The sequence below is a fragment of the Bos grunniens genome, chromosome 11 (assembly GCF_055505025.1).
Source record: "Bos grunniens cultivar Pamir isolate PY7600 chromosome 11, Bosgru_T2T1.0, whole genome shotgun sequence".
In the NCBI taxonomy this organism is placed as follows: domain Eukaryota; kingdom Metazoa; phylum Chordata; class Mammalia; order Artiodactyla; family Bovidae; genus Bos; species Bos grunniens.
The window spans coordinates 99,568,784-99,581,463 of NC_141175.1; positions in this window are offsets into that span (position 1 = coordinate 99,568,784).

Consider the following 12,680-nt stretch of genomic DNA (forward strand, 5'->3'; position numbering starts at 1 on the left):
AAAACAATAATTCTCTGGCAGTCCATTGGTTAAGACTCTGTGCTCCCTTTGTAGGGAGTGAGGTTTCAATCCCTGGTTGGGGAATTAAGATTCCACATGCTACACAGACAGGGTTAAAGATTTTTCTAAAAAAATTTAAAGAAATACTACAAAAACAATTTGAAAATGAAAAATTGTATCCCAAGGGTTGATTTTATTTGGTCTGCAAAACACTAAAGTAGAGGTATGAGTCTTTTTTATTCAGCTGTATATAAGAGCCATACATGTAATACAAATGACCCTTGACCCGTGAATGTGCAATCAACAATAATGAAAGAAACGTAGCTATACTGCCATCAGAAAGTTTGAGAACCTACACTAATGACAAGACAAAGGAGAGCGATTGGTAGGCCTACATTATGAGTGAACACGCAGGATGCTACAGCCTCCATAGAGGAGGATGTGCACTGGATCGTATATTTATTAAATAATACTGTATTTACAGAAACATGTATAATATCATATAAGAAACGAATCGCAAGTCCAGGTTCGATACACGATGCTTGGGGCTGGTGCACTGGGATGATCCAGAGGGATGGTACAGGGAGGGAGTTGGGAGGGGGGTTCAGGATGGGGAACACGTGTACGCCCGTGATGGATTCATGTTGATGTGTGGCAGAACCAATATAATATTGTAAAGTAATTAGCCTCCAATTAAAATAAATAAATTTAAATAAAAAATAAATAGTATAATAACTGTGTTATATATATAAAAACACTGGATTGTATATTTCTTAAATAAATGATATATCTGACCTCACTAAACATGACATAACCAGGCACCATAGGGCTACAACTGGTGGACGCAGTAGACAGTATTTGGCACCAACCATGGAGTATTTAGGGGTTGCAAAGAACTGGATATGACTGAGCGACTTTCCATTTCACTTTCACTTTTCATGGAGTATTCTTCTCTTTCTAGTCCATATTTGAACTTTAATCTGATAGTCTTTGCATCTAACTTCTAATCCACTTATATTTCTGGGATACAGAAACAAGTTAAAGGTCACTATCAAGTAGCAATTAGCTAAATCTAGAATGTGACATATTCTGCAGTACAATTGACTCCCTTTCTTCAACAAGTCAGTGAGATGAAAACAAATTAACCATAAAAAAGGGGATAATATTCTCATTAAAAGTTGTTTAAAAGTGACTTGAGACTTAACTCTTCAAGTGGCCTCATTAGAAAATATTTTAGATAGATTATTTTGTTAGATGTGCTAGTCATCTAAGCATTATAGAATAAAATAGTGTTTGTTTTCAGATTCACACTGAAGTCTGTGTTGGGGGTGATGATAATATGATGTCTGTGATTTCCTTTTGAATATGTCAGGAAAGAAAAGGATGGGAGAGAAATGAGTAGAAACATAAGGCAAAAAACAAATATAGCACATATTTTTATGGTTGTTAAGCTTGGTTCTTCATACCTTTTATATTTGTTTCACATAGATTTTCATAATATTGATGAAAGGAAAATAAAAGCAGAACATTGTAGGGAGGAGCCAGTTTGACAGCTGTATTATCCACACTGCAAAACAAACAAACCATAAAATAGTAGTGGTATTCAAAAATAAGCTAGTTCTGTTTTGCAAATAGGTTCATGGTACCATTTTTCTAGATTCCACATATATGCATTAATATAGGGTGTTTATTTTTCTCCTTCTGACTTACTTCACTCTGTATGACATTCTTTAGGTTCATCCATGTCTACGAAACAGCACAATTTTGTTCCTTTTTTATGGCTGAGTAATGCTCCATTCAGAGAAGGCAATGGTACCCCACTCCAGTACTCTTGCTTGGAAAATCCCATGGACGGAGGAGCCTGTTAGGCTGCAATCAATGGGGTCACTAAGAGTCGGACATGACTGAGCGACTTCACTTTCACTTTTCACTTTCATGCATTGGAGAAGGAAATGGCAGCCCACTCCAGTGTTCTTGCCTAGAGAATCCCAGGGACAGGGGAACCTGGTGGGCTGCCGTCTATGTGGTTGCAGAGAGTCAGACATGACTGAAGTGACTTAGCATAGCATAATGTTCCATTGTATATATGTATCACATCTTAATCCATTCATCTCTTGATGGACATTTAGGTTTCTTTCACATCTGCTGTTGTAAATAGTGCTGCTATGAACACTGGGGTGGATGCGTCTTTTGGAATTATGGTTTTCTCCAGTATATGTCCAGGATGGGACTGCTGGGTCATATGACAGTTCTAATTTTAGCTTTTTAAGGAACCTCCTTACTGTTGTCCATAATGGCTGTATCACTTTACATTCCCACCAACAGTGCAGGAGAGTTCCCTTTTCTCTACATGCTGTACAGCAGAAATTAACACAACATTGTAAAGCAGATACACTCCAATAAAATTTTTTTTTAAAGGAAAAAAAATATAAGTTAGTTCTCAGACTTGCTGTTCTGGAGTAAGCTACGACAGCTCTGCTCCATGAGTTTTTTCTAGGGTCTGGGGTGAAGTGGCAGCAACCACCTGGGGCCCAATCTTCCCGTAAGAGAAGAGAGAAACGCTGGGAGAAGCAAGCAAAGCCATTCAGTGCCTTCCTGGCCCCACTGGGAACTGGCGCTCTCACTTCCCCCACATCCATTGGCCAAAGCAAGATGCATGCCTGAGGGAAACCAACCCCTTGGCGAAGGACCTTCACTCCTCCCTGGGAAGCCTGAGCAAAGAGGAGACCTGGAGGAGAAGGGAGTGAGGGATAACTTGCTGAGAAACCATAGGTCTCAGGGAATAAGATTCAGAGTTTGAACCTAGGCATGTCTTCAGCCCAAGTGTGGGAAGAAAAGGGTGCTCAGTTGCTCAGTTCTGTCCTACTGACTCTTCTGCAATCCTATGGACTGTAGCCCGCCAGGTTCCTCTGTCCATGGCATTCTCCAGGCAAGAATACTGGAGTGGGTTGCCATTTCCTACTCTAGGGATCTTCCTGACCCAGGAATCGAACCTGAGTCTCTTTTGTCTCCTGCATTAGCAGGCGAATTCTTTACCACTGAACCACCTGGGAAGCCCTAGGGAGAAAAGTAGACAGTTAAATATGAGTCTGGGCTTCAAGGGAGAGTTTGGGATGGAGATGGGATTTTTAATATCAATTTACTATTGCTTTCACTTGAATCGCCTGGATATTTTGGTATTAAATATTAAGAAAGCATATTGGCAAGACTAATCATGGGAATTTTCCAAATCTTGATTAGAAATTGTGTAAAGAGGTTTATATAAAATAGCAGAATTCAGATGAAATACAAATAGATCTGCAAATAATTTTTCAAGGCTAACTGATTCCATTAGATGATTTTAATCCTAGTTTATCTTTCTAATTTTCCAAAATACCAAACTGGCAACCAGAAAAATGCTGGAGAATCGCAGATGCAGCAGGACCTAAGGCATCATATGGGTTTAAACCCTGGTCAGGGCTTCCCCGGTGGCTCAGATGGTAAAGAATCTGCCTTCAATGCAGAAGACCTGGGTTCCATGGGGTCACAAAGAGTCAGACACAACTGAAGCCTCTTAACACACCCATGCACCAAAGATATATTAGGTATTCGAATCGTTATAAGTTCCTCAGGTGACTTCAAAGCAGGGGTCCTCAATCCCCAGGATCTAATGCTTGATGATTTGAGGTGGAAATGATACAATAATAATAGAAATAAAGTGCACAGAAAATGGTTATGTGCTTGAATCATCCTGAAACCATACCCTCTCCCTGGTCCATGGAAAACTTGTCTTTCACAAAACTAGTCCCTGGTGCCAAAAAGGTTGGGGATTGCTCTTGAGGTACACTCAAGCGGAGAACCACTGGTTTCAGTTCAGTTCAGTCACCCAGTCATATCCGACTCTTTGGACCCCATGACCGCAGTATGCCAAGCCTCCCTGTCCATCACCAACTCCCTGAGTCCACCCAAACCCATGTCCACCAAGTCGATGATGCCATCCAGCCATCTCATCCTCTGTCGTCCCCTTCTCCTCCTGCCCTCAATCTTTCCCAGCTTCAGGGTCTTTTCCAATGAGTCAGCTTTTCGCATCAGGTGGCCAAAGTATTGGAGTTTCAACGTCAACATCAATCCTTCCAATGAACACCCAGGACTGATCTCCTTTAGAATGGACTGGTTGGATTTCCTTGCAGTCCAAGGGACTCTCAAGAGTCTTCTCCAACACCACAGTTCAAAAGCATCAATTCTTTGGCACTCAGCTTTCTTCACAGTCCAACTCTCACATCCATACATGACCACAGGAAAAACCATAGCCTTGACTAGATGAACCTTTGTTGGCAAAGTAATGTCTCTGCTTTTTAATATGCTGTCTAGGTTTGTCATAACTTTCCTTCCAAGGAGTAAGCGTCTTTTAATTTCATTGCTTCAATCGCCATCTGCAGTGATTTTGGAGCCCCCAAAAATAAAGTCAGCTACTGTTTCCACTGTTTCCCCATCTATCTGCCAAGAAGTGATGGGACTGGATGCCATGATCTTAGCTTTCTGAGTGTTGAGCTTTAAGCCAACTTTTTCACTCTCTTCTTTCACTTTCATCAGGAGGCTCTTTAGTTTCTCTTCACTTTCTGCCATGAGGGTGGTGTCATCTGCATATTTGAGGTTATTGATATTTCTCAATCTTGATTCCAGCTTGTGCTTCATCCAGCCCAGCATTTCTCATGATGTACTCTGCATATAAGTTAAATAAGCAGGGTGACAATATACAGCCTTGACGTACTCTTTTTCCTATTTGGAACCAGTCTATTGTTTCATGTCCAGTTCTAACTGTTGCTTCCTGATCTGCATACAGGTTTCTCAAGAGGCAGGTCAGGTGGTCTGGTATGCCCATCTCTTTCAGAATTTTCCACAGTTTATTGTGATCCAAACAGTCAAAGGCTTTGGCATAGTCAATAAAGCAGAAATAGATGTTTTTCTGGAACTCTCTGGAATGTGAACTATTTAAAGTGGATGAATGATTGTTCTCTTAACCATCATCTCTCTCTTGGGGCTAAAATTCCCTATTGACTTTAAGTCAAAGAGCTGTTTTTCCTAGGTCATCAAGTTGTCAAGCCACATTAAGAGAAAAAGGGTCTGTTGGGAAAACATAAATGATAATATAAAGGGAATTGCATGGAAATCCATGGAGAAGTGACATAGTAGCACTGGTCTTCTTAAAGGCTGGGGCTGGAATTTGCCTCTGGAGTCAGGGTAGCTGGGTCAATGCCAGTTCACGAGTTCTCAAAGTTCAGCGTGCCTCAGAATTATCCTGGGGGCTTGTTAGGCAGTTTCCTGGGTGCTGGTCTCAGAGTTTGCCCCTCAGTGGCCTTCACCGTTGAGCCTAAGATTTTGGATTTCTAATAAGACCCAGTGATGTTGCCACAGCTCCCATGGCGGCCACACTTTGAAGACACCATGCTGGTTGTCTGCTCCTTTGGGACATCTATGAACCTGCTTCATCTGTCAGTCCCTTCTGCTCTCCTGTTCCTTCAGTGGTTCTCGAGTCTGTATTGTGAAGCCCTCCAGACGATTCTGCAGCAAGACGGAGTGTGAGAAGCCCTTTATGTGGGTTTGGTCTCCTGGACATGACTTGATCTCCCTCAGGACTTGCCGTCATCCATCACTGCTAGTCGTCCACATCCCAGAGGAGAAGCCAGTAGACCCAGTCTATCTTCCACTTCACACCTTAGGCCGCTGGTGTGTTGGGTGGCCATACACTCATCCCAGAGTTCACTGGTCAGTTTGGTTGGTCATATACTCAATCAGCTGTGGTAAAGGTGAGCCTTATTCCTAAAGACTTTAATTCATGAAATCTGATGTGCAGCCAGCCTTAAGAATTTTGTCACACTGAGTGGAGTAAGTCGGACAGAAAAGCAGTGCTATCGTATGACATCCCTTATTTGTGGAATCCGAAAAGAAATGATACAAATGAATTTACTTACAAAACAGAGACTCACAGCCTTAGAGAACCAGCTTATGGTTGCGGGGCATGAAGGGGAGGTGGGGGAAGGAATAGTTGGGGAGTTTGGGATGCATGTGTACACACTGCTATATTTAAAATGGATACCCAATAAGGACCGACTGTATAGCACAGGGAACTCTGCTCACTGTTATGGGGCAGCCTGGATGGGAAAGGAGTTTGGAAGTATGTATGGCTGAGTCCCTTTGCTGTCCACCTGAAACTATCACAACATGGTTAATTGGCCTGTACTCCAATATAAAATAAAAAGGTTTTTTTTCCCCCCAAAAAAGAATTATTGCTATACAATTTGTTCTTAAAGTGGACTCTTGGGCCTATATCAAGAGCATTACCTAGGTACTAGACAGAAATACAAATTCTCAAGCTGTACCCAGGACTTCTGAATCAGAATCTCAGGGTGGGGCCTGGCAATCTGTATTCTAACAAACCCTGCAGGATTGTGGCTGAATGCTGAAGTGACAGTTATTGTTATAGAAAAATAGCACTTCAGCTCCCTGAATTCATGTATTACTTTATCTCATCTCCAACCACATATGCCAGGCTGGTGGCGAGATTTATAAAATATTTTTAAAAATGTAAAATCTTGCCAGTAATGTGTACTGCTCCAAACCCCCATTTTTACAAGGTCTATGATATCCACTCCGAAAAGAGATATTGCAAAAGAATAAGGTCAATCTGTCTTTGAGACCCCACCCCCAAGCCCATCACCAGATTTCTCTCCTGTCTATAGCAGAAACCTTATCTAAACAACCTGGCTTCAGTTTATAATTGTGGAATCCACGAGGGTCACATTGGCAATAAAATCCCCTACAACGTCGACGGCAGTGAACATCTGGTATGTAATTTTACATAAACAAATTCTACTTTGATGAAACTTAAACCTTGGAAATTTAAACAAAATGGTGTTAGGGCCGAATCCCAGATGAAAAAAGGAAGGAATTTGGGTTCCTGTTTTTCCTTTTTTGAAACCCAGGTGCACATTAAAGTTAGTGCCAGGACAGCACACTTGTGTAACTTGGCTCAAGTGCAGGTTTTCCTGTCTCATGGCATCCGACTGGCTACATCAAAATAACCGCAGGCCTCAAGCAGAGTGCAGTGAGCCCCATCCTTCCAATGGGAGGAAGGAAGGAACTTGCCCAGGTAGCTACCACGCTCAGTGACACCATAGCCTTCAACTTGATGCCGGTGGAAACATCAAAGGAGAACACATTTTCTGCTTTGGACTGAATTTCTTATGCAGCCACTGAATTCAGGAATCTGGTTCAGGTATACCTTTAGTTCGGATGCTGCAGAACCAAATGCCAGCACAATACCCTTCATCTTCTTTATAAACTAATTGAAAAAAAAAAAAAAAAGATGGCTATGACCCTCCTTTCCAACTCCTATGGTATACAATCTGTAACGATGAGATTAGGCTGTTAGATTCACAAAAATGCATTTTTTTCTGAAGCATGTTATTCTCAGCTATAAAGTCTTCATTAAGGAGTGAAACATACTTTTGCAGATTTAGAACTCAAACTCTTATGTTTAGGGAACTAGAATGAAGGCATTCAACAACAGTAGAACTGTGCCTTTCAATATTGTGCCTTTAAGTACATATTTGGGCTTCCCATGCTGCTCAGTGGTAAAGAATCTGCCTGACAAAGAAGGAGATGCAGGAGATTCGGGTTCGATCCCTGGGTCGGGAAGAGTCCCTGGAGTAGGCAATGGCAACCCACTCCAGTATTCTTGCCTGGGAAATCCCATGGACAGAGGAGCCTGGCAGGCTACAGTCCCTGGGGTCACAGAGTCAGACATGACTGGGCAGCTAAGTCCACACACAGGAGTACGTATTTAAGTAGTCACGTTGCACCATTAAACAATATGCAGGCTCAGCTTCTGTGAACCCTGTAAAATCTCCTAAGGATCTTGCAGGACATCCCAGCAGTGAGACTGGGGTTCTCCAGGGTGTGTGATGCACTTCTGTCTGGATCCACATTCTTTTCTGCCATTTTAAAGATTACTTTTTATTGGAGTATAATTGCTTCACAATGTTGTGTTAGTTTCTACCATACAACAGAGTGAATCAGCTATATGTTTGTATACATACATCTCCTCTTTTTTTTATTTCCTACCTTAAAGCTCAACATTCAGAAAACGAAGATCATGGCATCCGGTCCCATCACTTCATGGGAAATAGATGGGGAAACAGTGGAAACAGTGTCAGACTTTATTTTTGGGGGCTCCAAAATCACTGTAGATGGTGACTGCAGCCATGAAAGAGAACCTTCCCCTGACCAGCTCCAGGGCGGCTTGTCCTTTTGTGTAGAACTTTGAACACATTCGCCTATTGGAATAGAGCTGGCCTGAGTTTTAGTGGAGGGGGCATTTGGCTGAAGAAGTTGATCATGCTGCCCTCCTCTCTTCCAGTGAAAAGCAAAGAGCAGGAGAAGACCCCAGATGTCAAGTCAGTCAAAGCTTCAATATCCGTACATTCCCCACAAAAAAGCACCAAAAATCATGCCTTGCTGGAGGCTGCGGGACCAAGTCACGTTGCAATCAATGCCATTTCTGCCAACATGGACTCCTTTTCAAGTAGCAGGACCGCAACACTTAAGAAACAGCCCAGCCACATGAAGGCCGCTCACTTTGGGGACCTGGGCAGATCTTGTCTGGACTACCAGACTCAGGAGGCCAAATCAAGTCTTTCAAAGACCCTTGAGCAAGTCTTGCATGACACCATGGTCCTCCCTTATTTCATTCAATTTATGGAACTTCGGAGAATGGAGCATTTGGTTAAGTTTTGGTTGGAGGCTGAAAGTTTTCACTCCACAACTTGGTCCCGAATAAGAGCACACAGTCTGAACACGGTGAAGCAGAGCTCGTTGGCTGAACCTGTCTCTCCATCTAAAAAGCCCGAAACCACAGCAGCTTTTGTAACCGAGTCTCTTAACAGGAGGTTGGAGGATTCTGGCTCAGCCCAGCTGGAAGGATTTGACTTAAATAACAGAACTAGCAACTCCCAGAACCACTTGCTTTACTCCTTGGAAGAAAAGTTATGACCAACCTAGATAGCATATTCAAAAGCAGAGACATTACTTTGCCAACAAAGTTCTGTCTAGTCAAGGCTATGGTTTTTCCAATGGTCATATATGGATGTGAGAGTCGGACTGTGAAGAAGGCTGAGCGCTGAAGAAGTGATGCTTTTGAACTGTGGTGTTGGAGAAGACTCTTGAGAGTCCCTTGGACTGCAAGGAGATCCAACCAGTCCATTCTGAAGGAGATCAGCCCTGGGATTTCTTTGGAAGGAATGACGCTAAAGCTGAAACTCCAGTACTTTGCCCACCTGATGCAAAGAGTTGACTCACTGGAAAAGACTCTGCTGCTGGGAGGGATTGGGGGCAAGAGGAGAAGGGGACGACAGAGGATGAGATGGCTAGATGGCATCACTGACTCAATGGATGTGAGTTTGAGTGAACTCTGGGAGTTGGTGATGGTCAGGGAGGCCTGGCGTGCTGCAATTCATGGGGTCGCAAAGAGTCAGACACGACTCAGCGACTGAACTGACTGACTGACTGACCTATTTAGGTCACCACAGACTCTGAGTAGAGCTCCATGTGTTTTATAGGAGGTTCTTATTGTCGCTGTTGTTCATTCACTAAGTTGTGTCCAACTGTTTGCAACTCCAACAACTGCAGCATGCCAGGTTCCCCTGTCCTCCACTATCTCCTAGAATTTGCTCAAATTCATGTTCATTGACTTGGTGATGCTATCCAACCGTCTCATCTTCTGCTGCCCCCTTCTTGTGCCTTCAGTTTTTCCCAGCATTAGGGTCTTTTCCAATGAATTGGCTCTTCCCATCAGGTGGCTAAAGTATTGGAGCTTCAGCTTCTGCATTAGTCCTTCCAATGAATATTCAGGATTGATTTCCTTTAGGATTGACTGGTTTAATCTCCTTAGAGTCCAAGGGACTCTCAGAAGTCTTCTCCAGCACCACAGTTCACAAGTATCAGTTCTTCCAGGCCCCTTTTCTTGGCTTCTGGATGAATATCTTCTCTCTTTGTCTCTATACATTGTCTTCCCTCTTTGTGTAATTCTTTCTATGTACAAATTTCCATTTTCTTAAAAGGTCATCAGTCCCATTGAAGTCAAGCCCATCACAATGATCTCACTTTAACTTGATGACCTCTGTCAAGACCCTGTCTCTATCTAGAAAGTCATATTTGGGAGGCCTGAGGGCTATAACTTCAATATACAAATTTGGCGGGAATGCAATTCAATCCATAACAATTAGCAAAATGATTACAAGTCATTTTTATGCATTAATATGGTACAAGGAATCAAATTATGGCAAAGAAAGGCATGATTATGGAATTCCTATAGAGCTTGAATAAATTTAGTACATATAATAAATATGGTCAGTGGGGTACCAAGCAGGGCTGGGAGAGATGAGAGAGTGCAGTGATTATAATGCCTCAGCCAAGAGGCAAACAAGAGAAGAGGCATTTTCTATACAGAGTTTAAAATCAATGACAAAGCAGAAAAAAGTTACTTGTTGATCAAAATTCTAACAACTGCTGTAGTTACCTTTAAGTTTTAAGAACATTATGTCAGCTTCAAATTTGTATATTGTCATTTCTTATCTTAAACGAATATGGTCATGCACCTGAACACCAACTTGGCAAAGTCCTAATTAATGCCTTAATTCTACCAAGTGGAAAGAGGTGCATACATTTATTACATTCATTTTGAAAATAAGTACATGATGGGTGGAGTTATCTAAGTTCGTTTTAGGCACAGATCTTGTCTTTCATGTCTTTGATCCTATATTTCCCTCATTTAACAGAAGATTTAAAATAAACAAAAGTAGGGACGTCCCTGGCTGTCCAGTAGTTAAGAGGCCATGGTTCTGATCCAGGGGGTGGGGATTCAATCCTGATCTAAGGTCTCACATGCCACGCAGTGTAGTTAAAAAAAAAAATTATTTAGCTGGTTACTCTGCATTAGGAAAAATCACCACTGTGACTTAAAAAGTGTGTGCAATAGAGGCCATAAATAAAAAGTACAAAAATCTTTTAAAAATAAAATATGCAAAAGCATACTAGTACTACATTTAGAAGATAGAAATTGGATTGATTCAGTTATAAATTTCTCTTTGAGTTTTTATTTGTGTTTAAAATGTAAAACAGTGAAACAGGGTGAGAACTGCAAGGTGTAATATTTTTGTTTGGAAGTGCAAATTGTTTGTACACAAATACAGAATGTGAAGATCTTTAAACTTAAATTCTTTTATTTTTAAACTACTATTTTATTGTCAAAGAAAACACTGAGAAAATAATAAATTTTGCCTTATTTTTACTGAATCTTCTTCATAGAGGAAACATATTAGAAATGACCCACTACAGGTGTCAAATACGCAAGACACGTTACTGTGTAAAGTCCTAGAAGGCTACTAAGAAAGAAGTCAATATTTATTACTGAGCTTATTAACAGCCACCATGAAAGAAAATAGAATTGGTAAATATTTGTGCATGCTTTGGGGAAAAGCAATGAACTTGCTGAACTGCATTGTTTTTCCTGGTGTAACCCAGTAGGTACTCCCCTCATGGGTCACCATTAATAACTGTAAAGTCTTTCAATAGTGGACAGAGATGAAAAAATCCTGTGAAGATTTGCATAGCAAGCATTGTGGGTCTGTTTTCAATAATGCCTTTCTGTAAGCATGAACACTTAGTAAAGTTATTAACAATATTTTCAATGGCCAAAATGAAATATTCTACATAGAGAGCTTTTTGAAAAAAAGAAAAAAAATTATTGGGGTAAATGTCCCTTGGACAGCAAGGAGATCAAACCAGTCAATCCTAAAGGAAACCAACCCTGAATATGCACTGGAAGGACTGATGCTTGAAGCTCCAATACTTTGGCCACCTGTTGAGAAGAGCTGACTCATTGGAAAAGAGGTTCTAGGAAAGACTGACGGCAAAGGAGAGACTGATGCTGAGAAAGACTGAAGGCAAAAGGAGAAGGGGGCAGCAGAGGATGAGATGGTTGGACGGCATCACGGACTCAACGGACATGAGTTTGGCCAAACTCTGGGAGATGGTGAAGGACAGAGAAGCCTGGTGTGTTATAGTCCATAGGGTCACAAAGAGTCAGACATGACTTAGCAACTGAACAACAACAACCAAAGTCCCAAAATATAAAGCAAAATATTTTAACCACATGTAACTGTACAGTTCAGTGGCACTGAGTACATTCACACTGCTCTGCAACTCTCAGCGTCATCCATCTCCCGAATTTTTCACCTTGCTAAACGGAAACTCTGTCCCCACTGCACACTAAATCCCCAGTCTCCTCCCCAGCCTCCCAGTCACCTGCCATCTACCAATGTAGTTTCTGACTCTATAAATTTGATTATTCTAGGTATCTCGTATAAGTGGAATCTTTGCCTGAACCAATGGAAAAATTGTTTCCCAAAGTGTCTTACAGACAACACTGCTCCACCAAATGCCTCTTAGAGTTAATCGCTTGCTGTTAAACAAGTTTGGGAAAGGTGGCATTCTCCATCACCACTTCCACTCCCTGAAGATTTACACAGCTTATGAGCACATGGGCCCAGCTCAGTGGACATGAGTTTGAGCAAGTTTGGGGAGATGGTGAAGGTCAGGGAAGGCTGGCAAGCTGCAGTCCATGGTGTCGTAAAGAGTCAGAC